Here is a 24032-nt window from a genome sequence, read left to right on the forward strand (position 1 = left end):
TTTAAAAACAGCTTTATTGAGATATAATGTACACAGCACACAATTAACTCATTTAAAGTGTAGAATTCAATGGCCATTAGTATATTCATAAAGTTGTGCAACCATCACCACAGTCAATGTTAGAAGCTTTTTATCCGGCCGGGCGTGGTGGCTCACGCCTGTAATCCCAGCACTTTGGGAGGCTGAGGCAGGTGGATCACCTGAGGTCAGGAGTTCGAGACCAACCTAGCCAACATGGCGAGACCCCATCTGTACTAAAAATACAAAAATTAGCCGGGTGTGGTGGCTTATGCCTGTAATCCCAGCTACTCCGGAGGCTGAGGCATGAGAATTGCTTGAACCCTGGGAGGTGGAGGCTGCAGTGGCAAAATGTTCATTTTCTAATTCTCTCATTCTTTTTGTACTTTTTTGTCTGGCATTCTTCTATGGAGACAAAGTATTCTCCATTAATTACCTGGCGACCTTGGGGTTCTGCCTGGGGACAGGCGTGGTGGCTTACGCCTGTAATCCTAGCACTTTGGGAGGCTGAGGTGGGCGGATAACTTGAGGTCAGGAGTTGGAGACCAGCCTGACCAACATAGTGAAACCCTGTCTCTACTAAAAATACAAAAATTAGTCAGGCGTGGTGGCGGGTGCCTGTAATCCCAGCTGCTCGGTAAGCTGAGGCAGGAGAATCACTTGAACCCAGGAGGCGGAGGTTGCAGCAAGCCGAGATCATGCCACTGCACACCAGCCTGGGGGACAAGCGCGAAACTCTGTCTCAAAAAAAAAAAAAAGCCAAAAAAAAGAACCTTTTTATCCCCTCAAAAAGAAACTCTGTGGCCTCTAGCAATCATCCTCCTACTCCTCAGCACCTTCCTCCACGCCCAGCCCTAAGCAGCCACTGCTCTACTTTGTGTCTATAGATTTCTAAGTTGCAAACTTTCATATGACTAGAATCATATAATATGTGGTCTTTTAATTTATATGTGACTTCTTTCATTTAGCATAATGTTTTCAAGGTCCACCCAAGCTGTAGCATCTATTAGTACTTCATTCCTTTTTATTGCTGAATAATATTCCATTGTATGGATATAACACATTTTGTTTATGCATTCGTCCATTGATGGACATTTGGATTTCCACCTTTTGGCTTTTATGAATATTGCTGCTATAAACATTTTTTGTTTTTATTTTTCATTGTTTGTTTGCGACGGAGTTTCGCTCTTGTTGCTCAGGCTGTAGTGCAGAGACACGATCTTGACTCACTGCAACCTCTGCCTCTCGGTTTCAAGCGATTCTCCTGCCTCAGCCTCCTGGATAGCTGGGATTACAGGCACCCGCCACCATGCCCGGCTAATTTTTGTGTTTAGCCGGGCCACCATGTTGGCAAAGTAGTCACGCCTGACTAATTTTTGTATTTTTAGTAGAGACAGGGTTTCACTATGTTGGTCAGGCTGGTCTCCAACTCCTGACCTCAAGTTATCTGCCCACCTCAGCCTCCCAAAGTGCTAGGATTACAGGCGTAAGCCACCACGCCTGTCCCCAGGCAGAACCCCAAGGTCGCCAGGTAATTAATGGAGATACTTTGTCTCCATAGAAGAATGCCAGCCACCATGTTGGCCAGGCTGGTCTCGAACTCCTGACCTCAGGTGATCTGCCCGCCTTGGCCTCCTAAAGTGCTGGGATTACAGGCGTGAGCCACTGCTCCCAGCCTGCTATAAACATTTTATATAAGTTTTTGTGTAGACATATGTTTCCATTTCGCTTCAGTGTATACCTAGAAGTGTGATTGCTGGGTCATATGGTAACTATTTGAGGAACTGCCAGACTATATGCCACAGCAGCTGCACCATTTTCCATTCCCACCAGCAATGTACGAGGGCTCTGATTCCTCCACATTCTCACCAGCACTTGTTACTATGACTTCTTTGGCTGTGTTCTTTTTATTTTACTCTTCAGCAGGTTTTCTTTTTTTTTTTTTCTTTTTTTTTTTGAGACGGAGTCTCGCTCTGTCGCCCAGGCTGGAGTGCAGTGGCGCGATCTTGGCTCACTGCAACCTTGGCCTCCCGGGTTCGTGCCATTCTCCTGCCTCAGCCTCCCGAGTAGCTGGGACTACAGGCGCCCACCGCTGCACCCGGCTGATTTTTTGTATTTTTAGTAGAGACAGGGTTTCACCGTGTTAGCCAGGATGGTCTCGATGTCCTGACCTCGTGATCCACCTGCCTTGGCCTCCCAAAGTGCTGGGATTACAGGCATGAGCCACCACGCCCGGCCAGGTTTTCTTTTTAACTGAAGTTCATAAGCTTACATTAAGGTTCACTCTTTGCACTGTACGTTCTGTGGGTTTGGACAAATGTATAATGACATGTATCCACCATTACAGTGTCACACAGAATAGTTTTGATACCCTAAAATTTCCCCATGTTCCACCTACTTATCCCTCCTTCCTTCCCTCCCTTCCAACCCTTGGCAACCATTATGTTTCCATAGTTTTGCCTTTTCCAGAATGTCATATAGTTGGAATCAAACAATATGTAGACTTTTTAGTTTGGCTTCTTTTACTCAGCAATATGCATTTAAAGTTCCTCCATGTCTTTTTCTGGTTTCATAGCTCATTTCTTTTTTATCACTCAATAACATTCCATTGTATGAATGTACCACAGTTTGTTTATCTATTCACCTATTTTTGGACATCTTGGTTGCTTCCACATTTGGCAATTATGAATAAAGCTGTTATAAACATTCATGTGCAGGTTTTTATGTGGACATAAGTTTTCAATTCATTTGTGTAAATACCAAAAAGTGCGATTGCTGGATCATATGGTAAGAGTATGTTTAGTTTCGTAAGAAACTGCCAAGCTGTCTTCCAAAGTGGCTGTACCGTTTTGCATTCCCACCCACAATGAATGAGAGCTCCTGTTGCTTATTATGACTTTCTGATTCTAGCCATCCTACTGGGTACAAAGTGGTATCTCATTCTCATTTTGATTTGAATTCCTCCAATGGATAATGATATTGAGCATCTTTTCATGTGCTTATTGGCCATTTATATATTCCTTGGAGAAATACCGATCATGTTATTCAGATCCTTTGCCCATTTTTAAAATGTTGGCCTGTCTTATTATTATTGAATTTTAAGAGTTTTTAATTCTAGATACAAATCCCTTAATGGATTTATGATTTGCAAATATGGTCTCCCATTCTGTGGGTTTTCTGTGCAATTTCCTTTTTTTTTTTTGAGACGGAGTCTTGCTCTGTCGCGAGGCTGGAGTGGAGTGCAGTGGTGCAATCTCGGCTCACTGCAACCACCACCTCCTGGGTTCAAGTGATTCTCCTGCCTCAGCCTCCTGGGTAGCTGGGACTACAGCCGCCCGCCACCACGCCCGGCTAATTTTTTTTTTTTTTTTTCGTATTTCTAGTAGAGACGGGTTTTCACCTTGTTAGCCAGGGTGGTCTCGATCTCCTGACCTCGTGATCCGCCCACGTCGGCTTCCCAAAGTGCTGGGATTACAGGCGTGAGCCACCGTGCCCGGCAATTGTGACTTACTCTTAAGCCCATGAGTTATTTAGTAACATTTTAGTGTTGTAAACATTTATTTTTAAAACTTATCTTTTTATTGTTCTTTTCTTTTTGAAAGTAAGGTTCTGACTGAGCATGATGGTGCATGCCTATAGTCCCAGCTACTTGGGAGGCTGAGATGGGAGGATGGCTTGGGCCCAGGAGTTTGAGGCCAGCCTGGGCACCAGACTGAGACTCTGTCTCTAAAATTAAAATTAATAATAATAGAGAGTGAGGTCTATTTAATATTAATTCTTTCCAATTTGTTGAGACTTCATTCATCATTTATATCTTTTTTTTTTTTTTTTTTTTTTTTTTTTTTTAAACAGAGTCTTGCTCTCTCCCCCAGGCTAGAGTACAGTGGTGCAATCTCAGCTCACTGCAACCTCTGCTTCCCTGATTCAAGCTATTCTCCTGCCTCAGCCTCTCAAGTAGCTTGGATTACAGGTGCTTGCCACCACAGCTGGCTAATTTTTGTATTTTTTGTAGAGATGGGGTTTCACATGTTAGTCAGGCTGGTCTTGAACTCCTGACTTCAGATGATCCACCCACCTCGGCCTCCCAAAGTGCTGGAATTACAGGTGTGAGCCACCACATCCAGTCCATCATTTATATCTGATTTTTTTTTGTAAATGCTTCATATGTAACTAAGGAGAATGAGCACATTTTTTCTTGTTGGTGAGTTTATCTTGTTTTGGGTTTGCTTATCTTGAATAAAAAACTTGTCTTTCTTGGCCAGGTGCGGTGGCTCACACCTATAATTCTAGCACTTTGGGAGGCCTAGGCAGGTGGATCACCCGAGGTCAGGAGTTCGAAACCAGCCTGGCCAACATGGTGAAACCCCATCTCTACTAAAATTACAAAACTTAGCCTGGTGTGGTGGCGCATGCCTGTAATCCCAGCTACCCAGGAGGCTGAGGCAGGAGAATTGCTGGAACTCAGGAGGTGGAAGCTTCAGTAAGCCGACATCACCCCATGGCACTCCAGTCTGGGCGACAGAGGGAGACTCTGTCTGAACAACAAAACAAAACAAAACAAAACAACAACAACAACAGCGGCAAAAAACTTCCTCCAAATTTGGGAAGTTTTCAGCCATTATTTCTTCAAATATTTTTTCTGCACCAATCTGCTGGGATTCCAGAGCCACAAAAGTTAGATCTTTTGATATGTTTTCACAGGACTGAGGATCTGTTAATTTTTTTTCAATCTTCTTTCCATTCTTTATTTTTTTTATTTTTAAAATTTATTTGTTTATCATTATTATTTTTTTAGATGGAGTCTCGCTCTGTCACCCAGGCTGGAGTGCAGTGGCATGATCTCGGCTACTTACAACCTCTGCTTCCCAGATTCAGTTGATTCTCTTGCCTCAGCCTCTCGAATAACTGGGATCACAGGTGCTCACCACCACACCTGGCTAATTTTTGTATTTTTAGTAGAGACAGGTTTCACCATGTTGGTCAGGCTGGTCTCTTAACTCCTGACCTTGTGATCCACCTGCCTCAGCCTCTCAAAGTGCTGGGATTACAGGCGTGAGCCACCGCGCCTGGCCCAGCCAGTATATTTTTTTAGGTGTGATTAACATTTAAATCAGTGGACTTTGAGTAGAGTAGATTATCCTCTATAGTGTGAGTAAGCCTCATGCAATCAGTGGGAGGCTGTAGAAGTAAAGAGGAAGAAAGAATTCTGCCTCTAGACTGCTTTCAGACTCAGGATTGTTGCACGCACTTTTCCCTGGGTCTCCAGCCTGCTGGCCTGCCTTACAGAACTTGGACTAGCATATATATATATATCTATATATATACACACACACACACACACACACACACACATACACACACACACAGAGAGACACATACACATATGTCCTATTGGTTCTGTTCCTCTGGAGAACCCTGACTAATATACATGTATTTCTGCTATTGAGCCCATGTAGTGAGCTTTTAATTTGATATATTGTATTCTTATTATTTTTAGTGCATTGGTATTTTGTAGAGACTTATTTATTTATTTATTTATTTATTTATTTATTTTTAGATGAAGTTTCCCTCTTATTGCCCAGGCTGGAGTGCAATGGCATGATCTCAGCTAACTGCAACCTCTGCCTCCCGGGTACAAGTGAGTCTCCTGCCTCAGCCTTCTGAGTAGCTGGGATTACAGGCATGTGCCACCACGCCCAGCTTATTTTGTATTTCTATTTGAGATGGGGTTTCACCATGTTGGTCAGGCTGGTTTCAAATTCCTGACCTCAAGCGATCCGCCTGCTTCGGCCTCCCAAAGTGCTGGGATTACAGGTATGAGCCACTGCACCCGGCCAAGACTTCATTTTTAGAGCAGTTTTAGGGTCACAGCAAAATTAAGAGGAAGGTACAGAGATTTCCATATATCCCTTGCCCCACACATGTATAGCCTCCCACATGATCAACATCCCCCACCAGAGTGGTTCTTTTGTTACAACTGATGAACCTCCATCAACAACCATAATCACCCAAAGTCCATAGTTTACATTAGGATTCACTCTTGGTGGTGTATATTCTATGGGTTTGGACAAATATATGATGACATGTATCCATCCTCATAGTATCATACAGAGTATTTTCACTGCCCTAAAATATATTGTATTTTTATTCTCTAAAATTTCCATTTGGTTATTTTTTATAGTTTCTTTCTACTCTGCTGAGTACTATATTTTCATTTATTTAAAGAATGTTCAAGCCGGCTGTGGTGGCTCACTCCTGTAATCCCAGCGCTTTGGGAGACTGAGGCTGGAGGCTTGCTTGAGCCCCCAGAGGGTGAGGCTGCAGGGAGCCAAGATCATTCCACTGCACTCCAGCTTGTGCTACAGAGCAAGACCCTGTCTCAAAAAAATAAAAATAAATAAAAAATAAAGAAGAAGAGTGTTCACCTTTACCTTTACCTCACCTCACAGAGCATAATTATAATCACTGCTTTGAAGTCTGTCTTGTAATTTCAACATCTGAATCATCTTGGATTTTGCATCTGTTGAATGTCTTTCCTCTTGAGAATTACAGTTTCTTGGTTCTTTGTATGCAAAGCAATTTTGGATTAGATCCTGGACATTTTTAAATACTATATTGTAAGAATCTGGGTCCTGCTCAAGTCCTCTGGTGAATGTGATTTTTTTTTTTTAAATCAGGCAATCAACCTGGTTAGGCTCAGACTACAAGTTCTATCTTACCTTCTGTGTGCAGTTGGTTCAGTGTCAGTTCAATTTTCAAAGCCTTTGCCACGCTATTTTGGGCTTATTTCACATATGGCCTCCTCAGGGGTTAGTCTGCTGTTTTAAATCGTAGTTCAGTTTTCAAAGTCTGCTGTTTATTTGGGTCTGACTCACGCATGCTCAGCTCAGAGATGAGTCTGGGATTTGTGCCATGTTCGTACACACACACAATTAAAGGATCCTCTCTCCACTTCTCTCCTCTGTGATTCCCTCCACACTGTCCAGTTTTCAGGGGCCCATTTTCTCAGTCTTCTGGCCAATAAAATGGGGCTCCTTGGAGTTTTCTCCCCTGCATCGCCTACAGCAGCTTTGCTGGAGACTTCCTCACTGATAAATGTTGGAAGAGAAGGTGGGGAAAAAAATATAAGTAACTCATCCCTGTATGAGCACTGTTTCAAGTTTTGGTTTTTCTTCCCAATTTACCTAGTCTTGCTTACTTTTCAGAGTTCTCAGGTAGTTGCTTTTTGTGTTTTCTACAGAAATTTTAGTTGTCATAAGTGGGAGAGAGAGACTACAGTGGACTTACTCCATCTTGGCTGGCAACAGAAATCAGTACATCCATAATATTTCTTTTTCTTTTTCTTTTTGAAACGAAGTCTTGCTCTGTCACCTGGGCTTGAGTGTAGTGGCGTGATCTTGGCTCACTGCAACCTCCACCTCCCAGGTTCAAGCAATTCTCCTGCCTCAGCCTCCTGGGTAGCTGGGATTACAGGCGTGTGCCACCACACCTGGCTAATTCTTTTTTTGTATTTTTATTATTTTTATTTTTATTTTTTTGGGGGGGATGGAGTCTCGCTCTGTCACCAGGCTAGAGTGCAGTGGCGCGATCTTGGCTCACTGCAATCTCTGACTCCCTGGTTCCAGCGATTCTCCTGCCTCAGCCTTCCAAGTAGCTGGGGTTACAGGCATGTGCCACCACGCCCAGCTAATTTTTGTATTTTTATTAGAGACAAGGTTTCACCATGTTGGCCAGGCTGGTCTCAAACTTCTGACCTTGTGATCCGCCCACCTCAGCCTCCCAAAGTGTTGGGATTACAGGCGTGAGCCACCGCGCCCGGCCTTTTTTTTTTGTATTTTTAGTAGAGACGGGGTTTCACCATGTTGGCCAGGCTGACCTCAAGTGATCCACCCGCCTCGGCCTCCCAAAGTGCTGGAATTACAGGCGTGAGCCACTGCACTCGGCCCATAATATTTCTTTTAGTGAGTTTGTGAGTGGTAAACAATACTTTTTTATACGTCTATAAATGTCTCTATTTTGCCTTTACTCTAGAAAAATCATTTATCTAGGTATAAAATCCTAGGTGGCTAATTATTTCCTTTTTCACTTTGAAAATATCATTCTGCTATCTTCTGGTATCAGTTGTTGGCAGATGCAAAGTCGGCTAATGATTTAATTTTCATTTCTCAGTGCTAATGCCTTTTTTTTTCCTCTTTCGTTTTTTGGTCTAGACAGGTATTTTGTTTTGTTTTGTTTTGTTTTTGAGACAGAGTCTCGCTCTGTCGCCCAGGCTGGAGTGCAGTGGTGCGATCTTGGCTCACTGCAAGCTCTGCCTTCCGGGTTCACACCATTCTCCTGCCTCAGCCTCCCAAGTAGCTGGGATCACAGGCGCCTGCCACCACGCCCGGCTAATTTTTTTTGTATTTTTAGTAGAGACGGGGTTTCACCGTGTTAGCCAGGATGGTCTCGATCTCGTGACCTTGTGATCCGCCCGCCTCGGCCTCCCAAAGTGCTGGGATTACAGGCGTGAGCCACCGTGCCCAGCCTAGACAGGTTTTTTGTTCACTCTGACACCCAGGCTGGAGTGCAGTGGCCTCATCATGGCTCACTGCAGCCTCCTCCTCCTGGGCTTAAGCAATCCTCTGCCTTAGCCTTTTGAGTAGCTGGGACCACAGGCATGTGCCACCATGCCTGGCTAATTAAAAAAAAAAAATTTTTTTTTTTTGGTAGAGATAGGGGTCTCCCCATGTTGCTGCAGCTGGTCTAGAACTCCTGAGCTCAAGCTCTCCTCCTGCCTCAGACTCCCAAAATGCTAGGATTACAGGTGTGAGACACAGCTGGCCTCTTCTGCAGTTTTTTTTGTTTTTTGTTTTTTGTTTTGAAACAGGGTCTCACTCTGTCACCCAGGCTGGAGTGCGGTGGCACGATTGTGGCTCATTGCAGCCTGGAACTCCTGGGCTCAAGCCATCCTTCCACCTCAGCCTCCTGAGTAGCTGAGACTACAATGTACGTCACCATGCCTGACTAATTTTTTTTTGTATTTTTTTGTAGGGACGGGTTTTTGCCATGTTGCCTAAGCTGGTCTCAAACTCCTGGGCTCAAGCAGTCCTCCTGCCTCGGCCTCCCAAAGTGCTGGGATTACAAGCGTAAGCCACCTCGCCCAGCCTACTCTCTCTTTTGACTGAGGTTGCTTTTTTGTCCAGAAACTGGCTGGGTTGTAAGAAGATGTGGGCTGAAGATCTCCAGTTTCTCATGAGTTCAAAGGCTAGACTAATCCCCTTTTTATAGACAAAATGACATGGATTCCAAAATTTTTAGATAGGGGTTGTTCCCACAGTCCACATAGTTCTCATTTCTGGGCTTATATCCTACCAGTACCTATTTCTTTCACTGGTTTATGGAAATCTGCAGCTTTCATGAAGATAACTTCCTTCACTAGCTAACTTCCTTCACTACTTCGTTGCTTTGCATTTCTTTATTCCTTTTAAGATATTTAAATATATTTCTTTTTTTTGTTTTTTGTTTGTTTTGTTTTGTTTTGTTTTTGTTTTTGAGATGGAGTCCTACTCTGTCGCCCAGGCTGGAGTGCAGTGGTGCGATTTTGTCTCACTGCAACCTCTGCCTCCCGGGTTCAAGCAATTCTCCTGCCTCAGCCTCCCGAATAGCTGGGATTACAGACGTGCGCCACCATGCCCGGCTAATTTTTGTGTTTTTAGTAGAGACGGGGTTTCACCATGTTGGCCAGGCTGGTCTCAAACTCCTGACCTCAGGTGATCCACCTGCCTCGGCCTCCCAAAGTGCTGGCATTACAGGCATGAGCCACTGCACCCAGCCTTAAATATATTTCAGAGTAACTTTAAAGCCACTTAAGGCCATCTCATGGATCTTTTGTCTCCTTCCTTCCTTCCTTCCTTCCTTGCTTCCTCCTTTCCTCCTTCTTTCCTTCCTTCCCTCCTTCCTTCTTTTCTTCCTTTCTTCCTTCTTCCCTCCTTCCTTCTTTTCTTCCTTTCTTCCTTCTTCCCTCTGTCCCTCTAATTATCCCGTCATTTACTTAACATTAATTGAATTAATATGCCAGCTTCTATACTAGGTCCAGGGATAGAGAGAGAAATAAAACTCAGACCCTTTCCTCAGGATTCCTCAGCCTCTTCAATGCATTAATCCAGGCTGGGCTTGGTGGCTCACGCCTGTAATCCCAGCACTTTGGGAGGCCATGGCGGGTGGATCTCTTGAGGTCAGGAGTTCGAGACCAGCCTGGCCAACATGGTAAAACCCCATCTCTACTAAAAATACAATAATTACCCAGGCATGTTGGCACACGCCTGTAATCCCAGCTACTCAGGAGGCTGAGGCAGGAGGATTGCTTGAACCTAGGAGGCAGAGGTTGCAGTGAGCTGAGATCACACTACTGCACTCCAGCCTGGGCAACAGATCGAGACTGCATCTCAAAAAAATAAAAAGTTAAAAAAGTAATAAATAAATAAAGCATTGTTAATCCAGAGAAAACAATTTCATGACATAGAACAGAATTGTAAAGAACTTGTGAAGTTGTGCTAGAAAAGTCTTTGATTTAAGTTAATCTATTGGCCAGGCACGGAGCTCATACCTGTAATTCTAACACTTTGGGAGGCCGAGGCAGGAGGATCATTTGAGTCCAGCAGTTAGAAACCAGCCTGGGGAATATGGTGAAACCCCGTCTCTACAAAAAATTAGGCCAGGCTCAGTGGCTCACACCTTAATCCCAGCACTTTGGGAGGCAAAGGTGGGCAGATCACTCGAGGTCAGGAGTTCGAGACCAGCCTGGCCAACATGGTGAAACCCTGTCTGTACTAAAAATACAAAAATTAGCCGGGCATGGTGCGGGGTGCCTCTAATCCCAGCTACTTGGGAGGCTGAGGCAGGAGAATCGCTTGAACCTTGCAGGTAGAGGTTGCAGTGAACCGAGAACGCACACTCCAGCCTGTGTGACAGAGCGAAATTCCTTCTCAAACAAAAACAAAAACAAAAAAACAACAGCAACAAAAAACACAAGACACTTTTATTATCTCACACTGTCAGTGAGTCAGGAGATTGAGCATGGTTTAGCTAGATGTTCTGCTTATGGCTCACAAAGCTTCAATCAAGGTGTCGGAGGGACTGCAGTTTCATCTGCTTGCAAGCTCATGTGGTTGTTGGCAACCTTTAGTTTCTAGCCGGCTGCTGCACTGATGTCCTCAGTTTCTCGCTGGCTATTAGCCAGAGGCTGCCCTCAGCTCCTTGCCATATGGCCCTCTTCATACACAGCTTGCTTCTTTTATGCCAGCAAGGAGAGTGTGTCTTTGCAAGAGGGGCATTACAATCATCATGTAATCATTCTGAACGTAATGTACTCATGTATATGTAACCATGTACATCCTGTCACCTTAGACATATACTACTGATTAGAAGCAAGTCATGGTTCCTCCCACTTTCAAGAGGAGGGGATCACACGGGAGCATGAACAGCAGGAGGCAGGGATCATGGGTGCCACTCTAGAGTCTGTGTGTCATAAATATGTATACTTTTTTTTCTAGCTGTGTCCATTGAAGTAGCCTAAAAGCAACTTCACTCTGTAATAATGAACATCTCTAGTGCTCAGGTTGTGGTCCTTAAAAACCATTCCCCCGGCCTGGCACAGTGACTCACACCTGTAATCCCAGCACTTTTGGAGGCCGAGGTGGGTGGATCACCTGCGATCGGGAGTTTGAGACCAGCCTGACCAACATGGAGAAACCCCGTCTCTACTAAAAATACAAAATTAGCTGGACATGATGGTGGGCAGCTGTAGTCCCAGCTACTTGAGAGGCTGAGGCAGGAGAATCGCTTGAACCTGGGAGGCGGAGGTTGCAGTGAGCCGAGATCACACCATTGCACTCCAGCCTGGACAACAAGAGTGAAACAACAACAACAACGACAACAACAACAACAAGCCAAACTATCCCCCCATTAAAGGGGAGCTGGGCTCTTTGAAGCAATGTCTTATTCCAGGTCTAGGGCAGGGAAAGTATGAGGAAAGCCAAGTCTATTTGATTGTGCTAGAAATCAGTCAAATTCTCAAGTATCATTTGGGTCATATACCATTGGTCACAGTCATGACATTTAGAACATTATAAAGGCTAATGGTGGAAACAGATGGAATCTATGAAAGTCCATGATTTTTTTTCTTTTTTGAGACAAGGCCTTGCTGTGTTGCCCAGGCTGGAGTGCAGTGGTGCCATCCCGGCTCACTGCAGCCATGACCTCCCGGGTTCAAACAATCCTCCCACCTCAGCCTCCCGGGTAGCTGGAACAGCAGGCTCCTGGCTAATTTTTCTTTTTTCTTTTTTTGTAGAGATGAGGTCTCACTATGTTGCCCAAGCTGGTTTCAAAATCCTGGCCTCAAGTGATCCTCTTGCCTCGGCCTCCCAAAGCACTAGGATTACAGGCATGAGCCACTGCACCGGGTCCACTTCCCTTTTATAAGGATCTTTGAGATTACGTTGGCCCTGCTTGGATAATCCTGGATAATCTCCCCATCCCAAGATCCTTAATTTAGTGACATCTGCATAGGCCCTTTTGCCATGTAAAAGGTTCCAGAAACTAGATTATGGATATCTTTAAGGGGCCATTATTCTGTCTACTACAGAATGTGGGTTTTAGTTTTTAGTTTTGTGTATGCATTTTCTAATTTTATGTAATGTGCATGAATTACTTAAAGCGCATATGTTAAAAATAGAACAATGTTATAGTTTATTTTCAAGTGACATGAAATGTGGTTATCTTTTATTAACTATCTATTAACTTTTTTTTTTTTTGAGATGGAGTCTCGCTCTGTCGCCCAGGCTGGAGTGCAGTGGCGCGATCTCGGCTCACTGCAAGCTCCGCCTCCCGGGTTCATGCATGCCATTTTCCTCCCTCAGGCTCCCGAGTAGCTGGGACTACAGGCGTGCACCACCATGCCTGGCTAATTTTTATATTTTTAGTAGAGACAGGGTTTCGCCATGTTGGCCAGGCTGGTCTCAAACTCCTGACCTCAAGTGATCTGCCCATCTTGGCCTCCCAAAGTGCTGGGATTATAGGCACGAGGCACCTCGCCTGTCCTGAAGCTTCAGTTTCATATGTAGCCAGTTATTACTTCATGCTAAATCAGAAAATTCCAATTCATAATTTTACGTTGTCAGAAATGGCAGCAAGTGTTTGGTAGCTAGGTCAGAAACTTCTGTGTGTTGGATGGAACAGGGACCCACAAATTGAGAAGTCATTTCTTCTATTTAGTGGGCAGGAGCCAAGAATGTCATATGTCCTTCAATGCATGTGACATTCCTGCAAGGAAGAATTTTCCTACGTCTAACATAATTTTCAAATGTCTCCCTAGACATTTGTGTATATGAAAACCTATTTGTGATTATCTGAGCCTAAACTTAACCTTGTTTTACCTGTAAACTCAAAGTACTATTTTTTTATGAAATTTATTTTTAAAAAAATATGAAATGCTTTCACAAATGTGCATGTCATCTAGCACGATGTCATCTAGCATGGGGGCCATACTTATTTTCTTTGTATCAATATAATTCCAATGTTAGTATATTGCTGCTAAAGCAAGTAATAACTCAAAGGATTTTCTGCACGGTTTTAATATATGTGGAATTTTCCAGGAATGGAACTACTATGTAAATTGAAAGGAGTGTGTGTTGTTTTGTGTGGAACTTTTCCAAGAATAGCTTAATGTTTTAGAAAATCACACCAATGACATCAATGTCATTTATGGGCTGTGCTGGATATCTTCCATTTGCCTTTCCAGACTCACTCCACCCTTCTTTACCTGCTCTGTGCCCAGCAAAGGGGCTGTAGCAGCAGGTTTCCTTGCCTTCCAGCTTCTGGGTGGGTTCACTCAGTGGGAAGCACTGGCAGGAGATCTGGAAGGTGGGAGGAGAGTGAGGTGTGCCATTTGAAATGACCATCAAGGCTAGGTTGAATGTGCAAAGCCATATTTCATTAGAAAATGAAAACGTAATATATAAGTTTGGGTCCAAGCTGGTTGGAAGGCACAAGTAAACTGCATGAAGAGGTGGTTCAGACCCTCACGATGCTTGCTGCTACTGGTTTACTTCTCCTTTAACCAAGATCTGTGACTTCCCGGAGAGTTCCCTATGACTGGATAACAGAGAAAGAGCAAGGTTTATGATGCACAGTTTCCCAGCACCACCTAAAAGTGGGTGGTAGCTGCATTCTAGCCCCTGAAAGACAGTGGTGAAGGGGCAACACTTTGGGCAGTACTTCTTGTTGTCCCTTTCATGTGGAAGGAGAGATGGCCTATTTTCTCTATGGGCATATTGTTGGGAGAGGTGATCCCCCATGGCCCAGAGAGTTCCTGCTTGTTCTTGTTGGGCATGCCAAAAATGCAAGGTCGTGACTGCTCTTTAGCTGGGCCGTTTCTCAGGGCTCTATTGCAAGGAGCTGCCTTGGGGCATGAGGTGATATCTCCCTCTGGGACAAAGAGCAGGCTTGCTTTCCCCAAGGCTGGTATTCCTTGGCTGTGAGGCAAACCTGCACTGTGTACACAGTGTATCCACCTGGGCCCCTTCGCAAGGTCCTGTGGGACTTGGAGATTTAGGGAACCGCATGATCCTGTGGGAGACTTAGAGAACTGACACAAATATACTGATGCTCATGCCGGTAGCTCGTGTTGCTGACATCCATGAAATGGATATGTGGATCCACAAAAGGCTAACGTGTAAATAGGGGGAAATCCCAGACCCTGGCAAATATTCATTAGAAACATTGCAGTTGGTTTTACAAGCTTTTGGACATCATGTGACTTGTATGTGATTTCGCATTGAAGGGTACAACTCAATTATTTCTCTGTAGTTTTGGTCCCTAAGGGAAAAACTTTGTCACTTTTGTGTTTGAATGATTTTTTTTGTTGTTGTTATTCAGGCAAAACTCCACTGGCAAAGGTATCACTGCACATCTGTTGGAAAAAACAGGTCACTTTTAATAACTTCATGAAAGTGTTTGACAAAGTTTCACAGCAAACAGTACTAAGGACTAAGGGCAACTGGATTGCCGATATAATAAACCAGAAATTTAAATATTGTCATTTTTTTCTATTCATCCTATAGATGGATAACATCACATGCCTCAAATTCCAATTGTTTATATTATTTTGCCCCTTTCTTTTCCATAGTAACTTTTAAGCTTCCAGATCTGTCTTTACTTTTTTCAGTTCTAAATAATGGAATTCCAGCATTTCATCTGCAACACCACAGGCCCTCCTGACTGCTGGTATAAGAAATCCTAGCAACGGAATAAGGAAAAAGTGATTCTTCTGGTCTCTTAAAATACCCTTGAAAATGTTATTTCTAACAAAGGGCTCTTGTAAGACATCTAGAACTCTGAGCTTGTGACTTGATCTATGAATGTAACCTTGGCCTTAAAAAACCTGAAATTCTTGGCCAGGCGCGGTGGCTTACGCCTGTAATCTCAGCACTTTGGGAGGCTGAGGTGGGCAGATCACCTGAGGTCAGGAGTTTGAGACCAGCCTGGCCAACATAGTGAAACCTCGTCTCTACTAATAATACAAAAATTAGCCAGGCGTGGTGGCGCATCCGTGTAATCCCAGCTACTCTGGAGACTGAGGCAGGAGAATTGCTTGAACCTGGGAGGCAGAGGTTGCAGTGAGCCAAGATCATGCCATTCCACTCCAGCCTGGGCAACAGAGTGAGACTCTGTCTCCGAAAAGAAAAGAAAAGAAGAAAAGTCTGTAATTCTTTTGGTTTGTATCAATTAATAATCTGTTCCCCTAGTAATAATATTTAAATTGACCTCTCCATGTCCTAAAAGCTGTGAATACCTATGAGTTTTCTTTTTTTTTTTTTGAGACGAAGTCTTGCTCTGTCGCCCAGGCTGGAGTGCAGTGGCGCGATCTCGGCTCACTGCAACCTCCACCTCCCTGGTTCAAGCAATTCCCCTGCCTCAGCCTCCTGAGTAGCTGGAGTACAGGCGCATGCCACCACACCCGGCTGATTTTTTTGTAGTTTTAGTAGAGGCAGAGTTTCACCATGTTGGCCAGACTGTTCTCGAACTCCTGACCTCAGGCAATCCACCCGCCTCGGCCTCCCAAAGTACTGGGATTACAGGGGTGAGCCACCACCCCTGGCCAAGTTTTCTTTAATAGCTAAGTGAATTGAAAATTTTTGTGCAGACAAAATCCTGTATGTAAATGTTTGTAGCAGTTTTATTTTATTTATTTGTTTATTTATTTTTGAGATAAATACATTTATTTATTTATTTATTTTCAGTTTTGCTCTGTCACCCAGGCTGGAGTGCAGTGGCGTTATCTTGGCTCACTACAACCTCCGCCTGCCAGGTTCAAGCAATTCTCCTGCCTCAGCCTCCCAAGTAACTGGGATTACAGGTGCACACCGCCATGTCCAGCTAATTTTTTTGTATTTTAGTAGAGAAGGGGTTTCACCATGTTGCCCAGGCTGGTCTTGAACTCCTGACCTCAGGTGATCCACCCGCCTCAGCCTCCCAAAGTGCTAGGATTACAGGCATGAGCCACCGTGCCTGGCCTATAGCAGTTTTATTTATTTATTTATTTTTGAGACAGAGTCTCTCTCTGTTGCCCAGGCTGGAGTGCAATGGTGTGATCTCAGCTCACTGCAACCTCTGCCTCCCAGGTTCAAGCAATTCTCCTGCCTCGGCCTCTCGAGTAGCTGAGACTACAGGTGCGTGCCACCACACCTGGCTAATTTTTGTATTTTTAGTAGAGATGGGATTTCACCATGTTTGCTGTCTGGTCTCAAACTCCTAACCTCAAGTGATCCACCCACCTCAGCCTCCCAAAGTGCTGGGATTATAGGTGTGAGCCACCGTGCCTGGCCTTATAGCAGTTTTATTAATCAATAACTGGAAACAACCAAGATCTCCTTCAGCAAGTGAATGCATAAACAAACTGTGGTATATGTGTACAGTAGAATTCTCATCAATGGAAAAAAGGAAAGATCTATCAACTCACTCAACAATACAGGTGAATCTTTTTTTTTGTTTTTTGTTTTTTTGGGACGGAGTCTTGCTCTGTCGCCCAGGCTAGAGTGCAGTGGCGCGATCTCAGCTCACTGCAAGCTCCACCTCTCGGGTTCACGCCATTCTCCTGCCTCAGCCTCCCTAGTAGCTGGGACTGCAGCTGCCCGCCACCACACCCGGCTAATTTTTTTGTATTTTTAGTAGAGACGGGGTTTCACCGTGTTAGCCAGGATGGTCTCAATCTCCTGACCTTGTGATCTGCCCGCCTCGGCCTCCCAAAGTGCTGGGATTGCAGGTGTGAGCCACCGCGCCCAGCCAAATCTTGTTTTCTTTTAGTGGTAAAATATATATAACAAACATAGATGAATTTTTTTTTTTTTTTTTGAAACAGAGTCTCGCTGGGTGGGGTGGCTCATGCCTGTAATCCCACCACTTCAGGAGGCTGAGGGGCATGGATCACGAGGTCAGGAGTTTGAGACCAGCCTAGCCAATATGGTGAAACCCGGTCTTTACTAAAAATACAAAAATTAGCCGGGCGTGGTGGCAGGTGCCTGTAATCCCAGCTACTTGGGAGGCTGAGGCGGGAGAATCACTTGAACCCGGGAGGCAGAGGTTGCAGTGGGTCAAGAGCACATCACTGCACTCCAGCCTGGGCGACAGAGCAAGACTCTGTCTAGAAAAAAAAAATTACCCAGTCTCTGATAAGTCTTTATCAGCAGCGTGAGAACAGACTAATACAAGGCTCTTGGGGGGAAATTCATTTCCTTGCCTTTTCTAGCTTCGGGAGGCCATCTGCATACATTAGTTGATGACCCCTTCCTCACATCACTTCAACCTCTTGCTTCTATCCTCACCTCTCCCATGACCTCCTTTGACCTTCTTGCCATCCTCTTTTAAGGACCCTTGTTATTATTAATACATTTAGGGCTCACCTGGATAATCTAGGATAATCTCATCTTGAGATCCTTAATATAATTACATTTGCCCAGTTCCTTTGTCATATTAAGGTAACCTTCACAGGTTTTGGGGATTAGGACAGGATATCTTTCCGGGGTCATTATTCAGTCTAGAACAAGACTGAAAATAGATCAGTGGTTGTCAGGGGTAGGGGAGAAGGAAGGGTTGAGTGCATGAGGTTAGTGGTGGATATACGACTCTACAATTGTCAAAACCTGTGGAATGGTACAACACCAAGAGTGAACATTACTGTGTGCAAATTGAAAAAAAGAATCAACCTGGTTTTCAGTGATTCCAGGATGAAATGCAGAGGATGACAAAAGAAATTAATTGTACCTGGAGGAAATCGTTAAGTGAAATAAACCAGGCACAGAAAGACAAATACTGCATGATCTCACTTATATGTGGAATCTAAAAAAGGAAAAAATTGGCCGGGCGTGGTGGTTTACGCCTGTAATCCCAGCACTTTGGGAGGCTGAGGCGGGTGGACCACCTGAGATTGGGAGTTCAAGACCATCCTGACCAACTTGGAGAAACCCCGTCTCTACTAAAAATACAAAATTAGCGGGCGTGGTGGCACATGCCTATAATCCCAGCTACTCGGGAGGCTGAGGCAGGAGAATCACTTGAATCCAGGACGCGGAGGTTGCGTGAGCTGAGATCGCACCATTGCACTCCAGCCTGGGCAACAAGAGCGAAACTCCATCTCAAGAAAAAAAAAAGTTGAAAAAATAAGAAATAAAGAAGCAGAGAGTAGAAAGGTGGTTACCAGGGGCTGAGGAAGGGGAGGGGTGCTGGTGTTGGGGAGATATTGGTCAAAGGATACAAAATTTCAGTTTGACAGGAGGAATAAGTTCAAGAGAGCTATTGTACATCATGGTGCTTGTAGTTAATAACAATATATTGCATACTTGAAAATTGCTAAGAAAGTATATTTTAGGTATATCATGAAACATGATAAGTGTGAGAAGTAATGCATATGTTAATTAGCTTGATTTAGCCATTTCACACAATGTATACATATTTCAAAACAACATGTTGTACAGGGTTAACATACAATTTTTATTTGTCAATTAAAAATAATAATAAAATATTTTTATGAAAAATATATGACATTACTGAAGATGGTAGGGAAGAAGTTGCTGATTAAGCAACGTTTGCTAAAAAAGTGTTTTGACTAGATAGTGTAAGGCTAAAGACAAAAAGGACTGTACGTAGGCCAGGCGAGGTGGCTCACGCCTGTAATCCCAGCACTTTGGGAGGCTGAGGTGGGCAGATCACCTGAGGTCAGGAGTTCAAGACCAGCCTGGCCAACATAGTGAAACACCATCTCTACTAAAAATATAAAAATTAGCTGGGTGTGGTGGCGGGCGCCTGCAATCCCAGCTACTAGGGAGGCTGAGGCAGGAGAATTGCTTGAACCTGGGAGATGGAGGTTGCGGTGAGCTGAGACCCCGCCACTGTACTCCAGCCTGGATGACAGAGTGAAACTGTGTCAAAAAACAAACAAAAAAACAACAACAAAAAAACTGTACATAAACACTGTACTTTAGTTGGGAGCATCAAAGAACAAAATCACAATAATGTAGTTTTAAGATCTTAGTTTGCTTTTTTGTGTGTGATTCTAGAATTGGGCAACACTTTATTCTGTAAAATAGAGTAAATGTTCCAACGGACTGAGCAGAGGAGGTTGATTTTATAGACAGAAAGGGCTGAAGAAAGCAGAAACAAAGAACAAAAAGTGGACTGGTCATTTCGAAGTTACTTTCCTTGTGAAGTGGGAACAGGGAAACAGAACAATAGACAAATAATTGATTGGTTAACATGAGGTTACTTCAGATTACTTTTTGTTGTAAGGACTAAAGGCAAAGGGAACTTCATTATCACGCCGATGGAAACTGGCCTGCTTGGGAAATTGGGCTTTGTCTGTCTCCTGATTTCTCAGAAGGCCAGCTAACAACTCAGTTTTAGTCTGATGATGTAGATCTATTTTTTTGTTTTGTTTTGAGACAGAGTCTCTCTCTGTTGCCCAGGCTGGAGTGCAGTCGCACGATCTTGGCTCACTGCAACGTCTGCCTCCAGGGTTCAAGCAATTCTATTCTGCCTCAGCCTCTCTAGTAGCTGGGATTACAGGCACGCACCACCACCACACAGAGCTAATTTTTGTATTTTTAGTAGAGACGGGGTTTCACCATGTTGGCCAGGCTGGTCTTGAACTCCTGACCTCAGGTGATCCGCCCGCCTCGGCCTCCCAAAGTGCTGGGATTACAGGCGTGAGCCACTGCGCCTGGCCATGGTGTAGATCTTTAGTATGAACAACTCCATTCTGGTTTGTAGTCTGCTCTGTTGGGGCCTAGTGTAGGAGCTTAGTCCAAAACAATGGCCTGATATAATTTTTATCTAACAGGAGATGGATACAGAAATATAGATGTATACGTATACATAGGTTGGTATACATAGATATATTTCCTAGCTTTGACTGTTGAGATGGGCTAGAAGCAGTGACATCCCAGCAGCAATGAGCACACTTAGCACCCAGATCTTCGTTTCCAAATACCAGTCTCCAATAAAGGAAACCAGAGTTCCTTGAAGAAATGGCTGCCTCTAGGTCTAAGGCAGGAAAAATACAAGATGCGCATGGAACACGTGGTAGTACCAGAAGGAAAAGATAGGAAGAGCCTGCACCTGGCTTCTCCAGGCCCCTTGTGGAGTCGTCTGCTGTGGTGTATAGCCTGACTTTCATGCTCTTGCTATAGGGGGTCCCTTCCCTGTAATAAAGTGTAGACTTGTAAGCTTTGTCATTTGAGGTCTTGTGAATCTTCTTTAGCAAGTGAACCCTATTTAGTGCCACTATTAGTGCAGCTATACTGTATATTCAGTTTTTTTAAACATTGCACAGGCACTAGGAAAAATAGGTATATTGTCTGCTATATGTGTTTCTTTCCAGGAAGCTGTTGAGACTTATTATTAAGTGATTCTCTATCCTTGATATATTCACTTCATCCATTTCAATGCCATTTATATATTTATGGAGTTTCAAATTCTATTAATGTAAGTATTTTCATCTTTGATTTCTCCTAATTTGCATTTGTTTTATATATGTCCCCTTCTCTTACTTTAATCTTTTTGTTGCATTTTGTGCTTATTTTAAATAACATAAAATTGAAATCTGAATTCAATTTGGGAATCTTAATTTTTAACAGAGGAGTAGAGTCCATTTATATTTATCATCGCTAATACATCTGTTTTTATTTTTTAATTTTTTAAAATTTTTTTGAGATGGGGTCTCACTCTGTCGCCCAGGCTGGAGTGCAGTGGTGCGATCTCGGCTCACTGCAAGCTCTGCCTCCTGGGTTCATGCCATTCTCCTGCCTCAGCCTCCCGAGTAGCTGGGACTACAGGCGCCCGCCACCACGCCTTGCTATTTTTTTGTATTTTTAGTAGAGACGGTGTTTCACCATGTTAGCCAGGATAGTCTCGATCTCCTGACCTTGTGATCCACCCGCCTCGGCCTCCCAAAGTGTTGGGATTACAGGCATGAGCCACCGTGCCCGGCCTCATCTGTTTTATTATACACGTCATATTTTTCTTTTTTTGTTTTTGTTTTTAAGACAGGGTTCTGCTCCATAGCTGGAGTGCAGTGGGGTAATCTCGGGTCACTGCAATTTCCATTTCCCGGACTCAAGCAATCCTCCCATCTCAGCCTCCTAAGCAGCTGGGACTACAGGCACACCTGACCACACCCAGCTAATTTAAAAATTTTTTTGTAAAGACAATGTCTCACTATATTGCCCAGGCTTGTCTCAAATTCCTGGGCTCAAGCAATCCTCCTGCCTCGGCCTCTCAAAGTGCTGGGATTACAGGTGTGAGCCACTGCACCTGCCATATTTTCCTATGCTATTTTTAAGGTTTCCTTGTCATTTTTTCTTTTGTGATTTTTCTTTTTTTAAAAATTTTTATTGAGATGGAGTCTTGCTTTGTTGCCCAGGCTGGAGTGCAGTGGCGCGATCTCAGCTCACTGCAAACGTCTGCCGCCTGGGTTCAAGCAATTCTTGTGCCTCAGACTCCTGAGCTGGGACTACAGGCGCGTGCCACTATGCCCGGCTAATTTTTTTTTCTTTTTAGTAGAGGTGGGGGTTTCGCCATGTTGACCAGGCTGGTCTCAAACTCCTGACCTCAAGCGATTTGCCCTCCTCAGCCTCCCAAAGTGCAGGGATTACAGGCGTGAGCCACCGTGCCCAGCCTTATGGTTTTTCTATTGTTTTTTTTTTTTTTCTTCTCCCTTTTGAGTGTTTGCTTTTATCTTCTTCAGTTCCTTGGAAGGCATATACACTCCTTTCGATACTGGTGAATGCAACCTTTCAGTTTTTCAAAAGCATTCTGTGGGTAGTGGGAAAGTAATGTATAAGGTGTTTTGTTTTGTTTTTTGAGACGGAGTTTCGCTCTTGTCACCCAGGCTGGAGTGCAATGGCGCCATCTCAGCTCACTGCAGCCTCTGCCTCCCGGATTCAAGCGATTCTCCTGCCTCAGCCTCCCAAGTAGCTGGGATTACAGGCATGTGCCAGCATGCTCGGCTAGTTTTTGTATTTTTAGTTGAGATGGGGTTTCTCCATGTTGGTCAGGCTGGTCTCGAGCTCCCAATCTCAGGTGATCCTCCTGCCTCGGCCTCCCAAAGTGCTGGGATTACAGGCATGAGCCACTGTGCCTGGCCTATATAAGGCATTTTAATAGCAAGAAAGTTATCAATAATTGCTAGGTTCCCGTCAAAAGGACTAAGGAGCCAACTTAAAGAAGTTCCTACTAGCCAAAATTAAAATAATTTGAGTATCAATAGAAAAAATTGCAGTTGATTGAAACACATCAAATAAGTTTGAGCCCATTAATATATAATATTACTAAACAAACTTATTTTTACCTTTAAAAAAACCTGATTGAGGTAGAGGACTTCCAAAATAGTAGGATGAGGAGATCAGTAGATATACTCCCAAATGGAACAAACTTTAACTGGTGAAAATTATTGTTTTTTTCTTTTTGTCTTCATTTTTTTGGGGGGGAACAGGATCTCGCTCTGTCGCCCAGGGCAGAGTGCAGTGGTATGATCATGGTTCACTGCAGCCTCATCCTCCCAGGCTGGTCTTGAACTCCTCAAGTGGAGAAACTTATTCAAGAAAATCTACCTACTAAACCTTGGGAAGAACAATGGAAGTCTGTGGCTTTTGAACCCCAAAATGCTTCCTGTCCTCTCACCTCAAGCTCAGTGTGTTAGAAGCTCTACTCTGGGAAGACACAGCCAAGAAGATGGAGCACCCTTTCTTCCCAGATCCCAGAGTAGGGCTATGGTTTTACTCCAGGAAGGGCAGGCCATCAGCATCTCATCACCACCAGTTCTGTCTTACAGAAGTTGTATTCCAGGCAACTGCAGGGCAGAGGATTGGAGCTCCCTCCTCCTTCCAGCGTCCACCTTAGAGCAGAAGTTCTACTACATGGAGGCAGGCTGCAGTACTTTGCCTTGCTTATTCACAGGGTAGAGTTTCCCTCCCTACCAGGAGAAGGGAGATGAGAAGACCAGGGGCTACTATCTTTGCCCAGTGCCCCTCTTGAAGAGCAAGTGTGTCATTCTGGGAAAAGCAGGCCACCATCTTCCTCCCCCCGTCCAGCTCAGGAGTAGTGGTACAGAGGTTCTGTCCAGCAGGAGAGGCAAACCAAAAGAACAGATTGCTGGCTGGGTGTGGTGGCTCACGCCTGTAATTCCAGTACTTTGGGAGGCCAAGGCGGGCGGATCATTTGAGGTCAGGAGTTTGAGACCAGCCTGGCCAACATGGGGAAACCTTGTCTCTACTAAAAATACAAAAATTAGCCGAGCGTGTTGGTGGGCGCCTGTAATCCCAGCTAGTCAGGAAGCTGAGGCAGGAGAATCACTTGAACTGGGAAGGTGGAGGTTGCAGTGAGCCAAGATTGCGCCACTATACTCCAGCCTGGGCAACAGAACGAGATTCTGAAAAAAAAACAAAAACAAAAACAAAAACAAAAAAAAACCATAGAACAATCACCTA

At 44.2% G+C, this 24032-nt stretch overlaps 1 long non-coding RNA gene across 1 annotated transcript in view; it reads left to right on the plus strand.

The window, feature by feature from the left end:
- The window catches only part of LOC134738989 (uncharacterized), a 55257-nt gene that overhangs the window by 26466 nt on the left and 4759 nt on the right, over window positions 1-24032 (plus strand). Inside the window, exon 3 of the long non-coding RNA XR_010125335.1 lies at window positions 20927-21030. This is a non-coding gene — a long non-coding RNA (uncharacterized LOC134738989). The remainder of the gene's footprint in view (window positions 1-20926; window positions 21031-24032) is intronic.

Source organism: Pongo pygmaeus, chromosome X (genome assembly GCF_028885625.2).
Source record: "Pongo pygmaeus isolate AG05252 chromosome X, NHGRI_mPonPyg2-v2.0_pri, whole genome shotgun sequence".
Classification (NCBI taxonomy): Eukaryota; Metazoa; Chordata; class Mammalia; order Primates; family Hominidae; genus Pongo; species Pongo pygmaeus.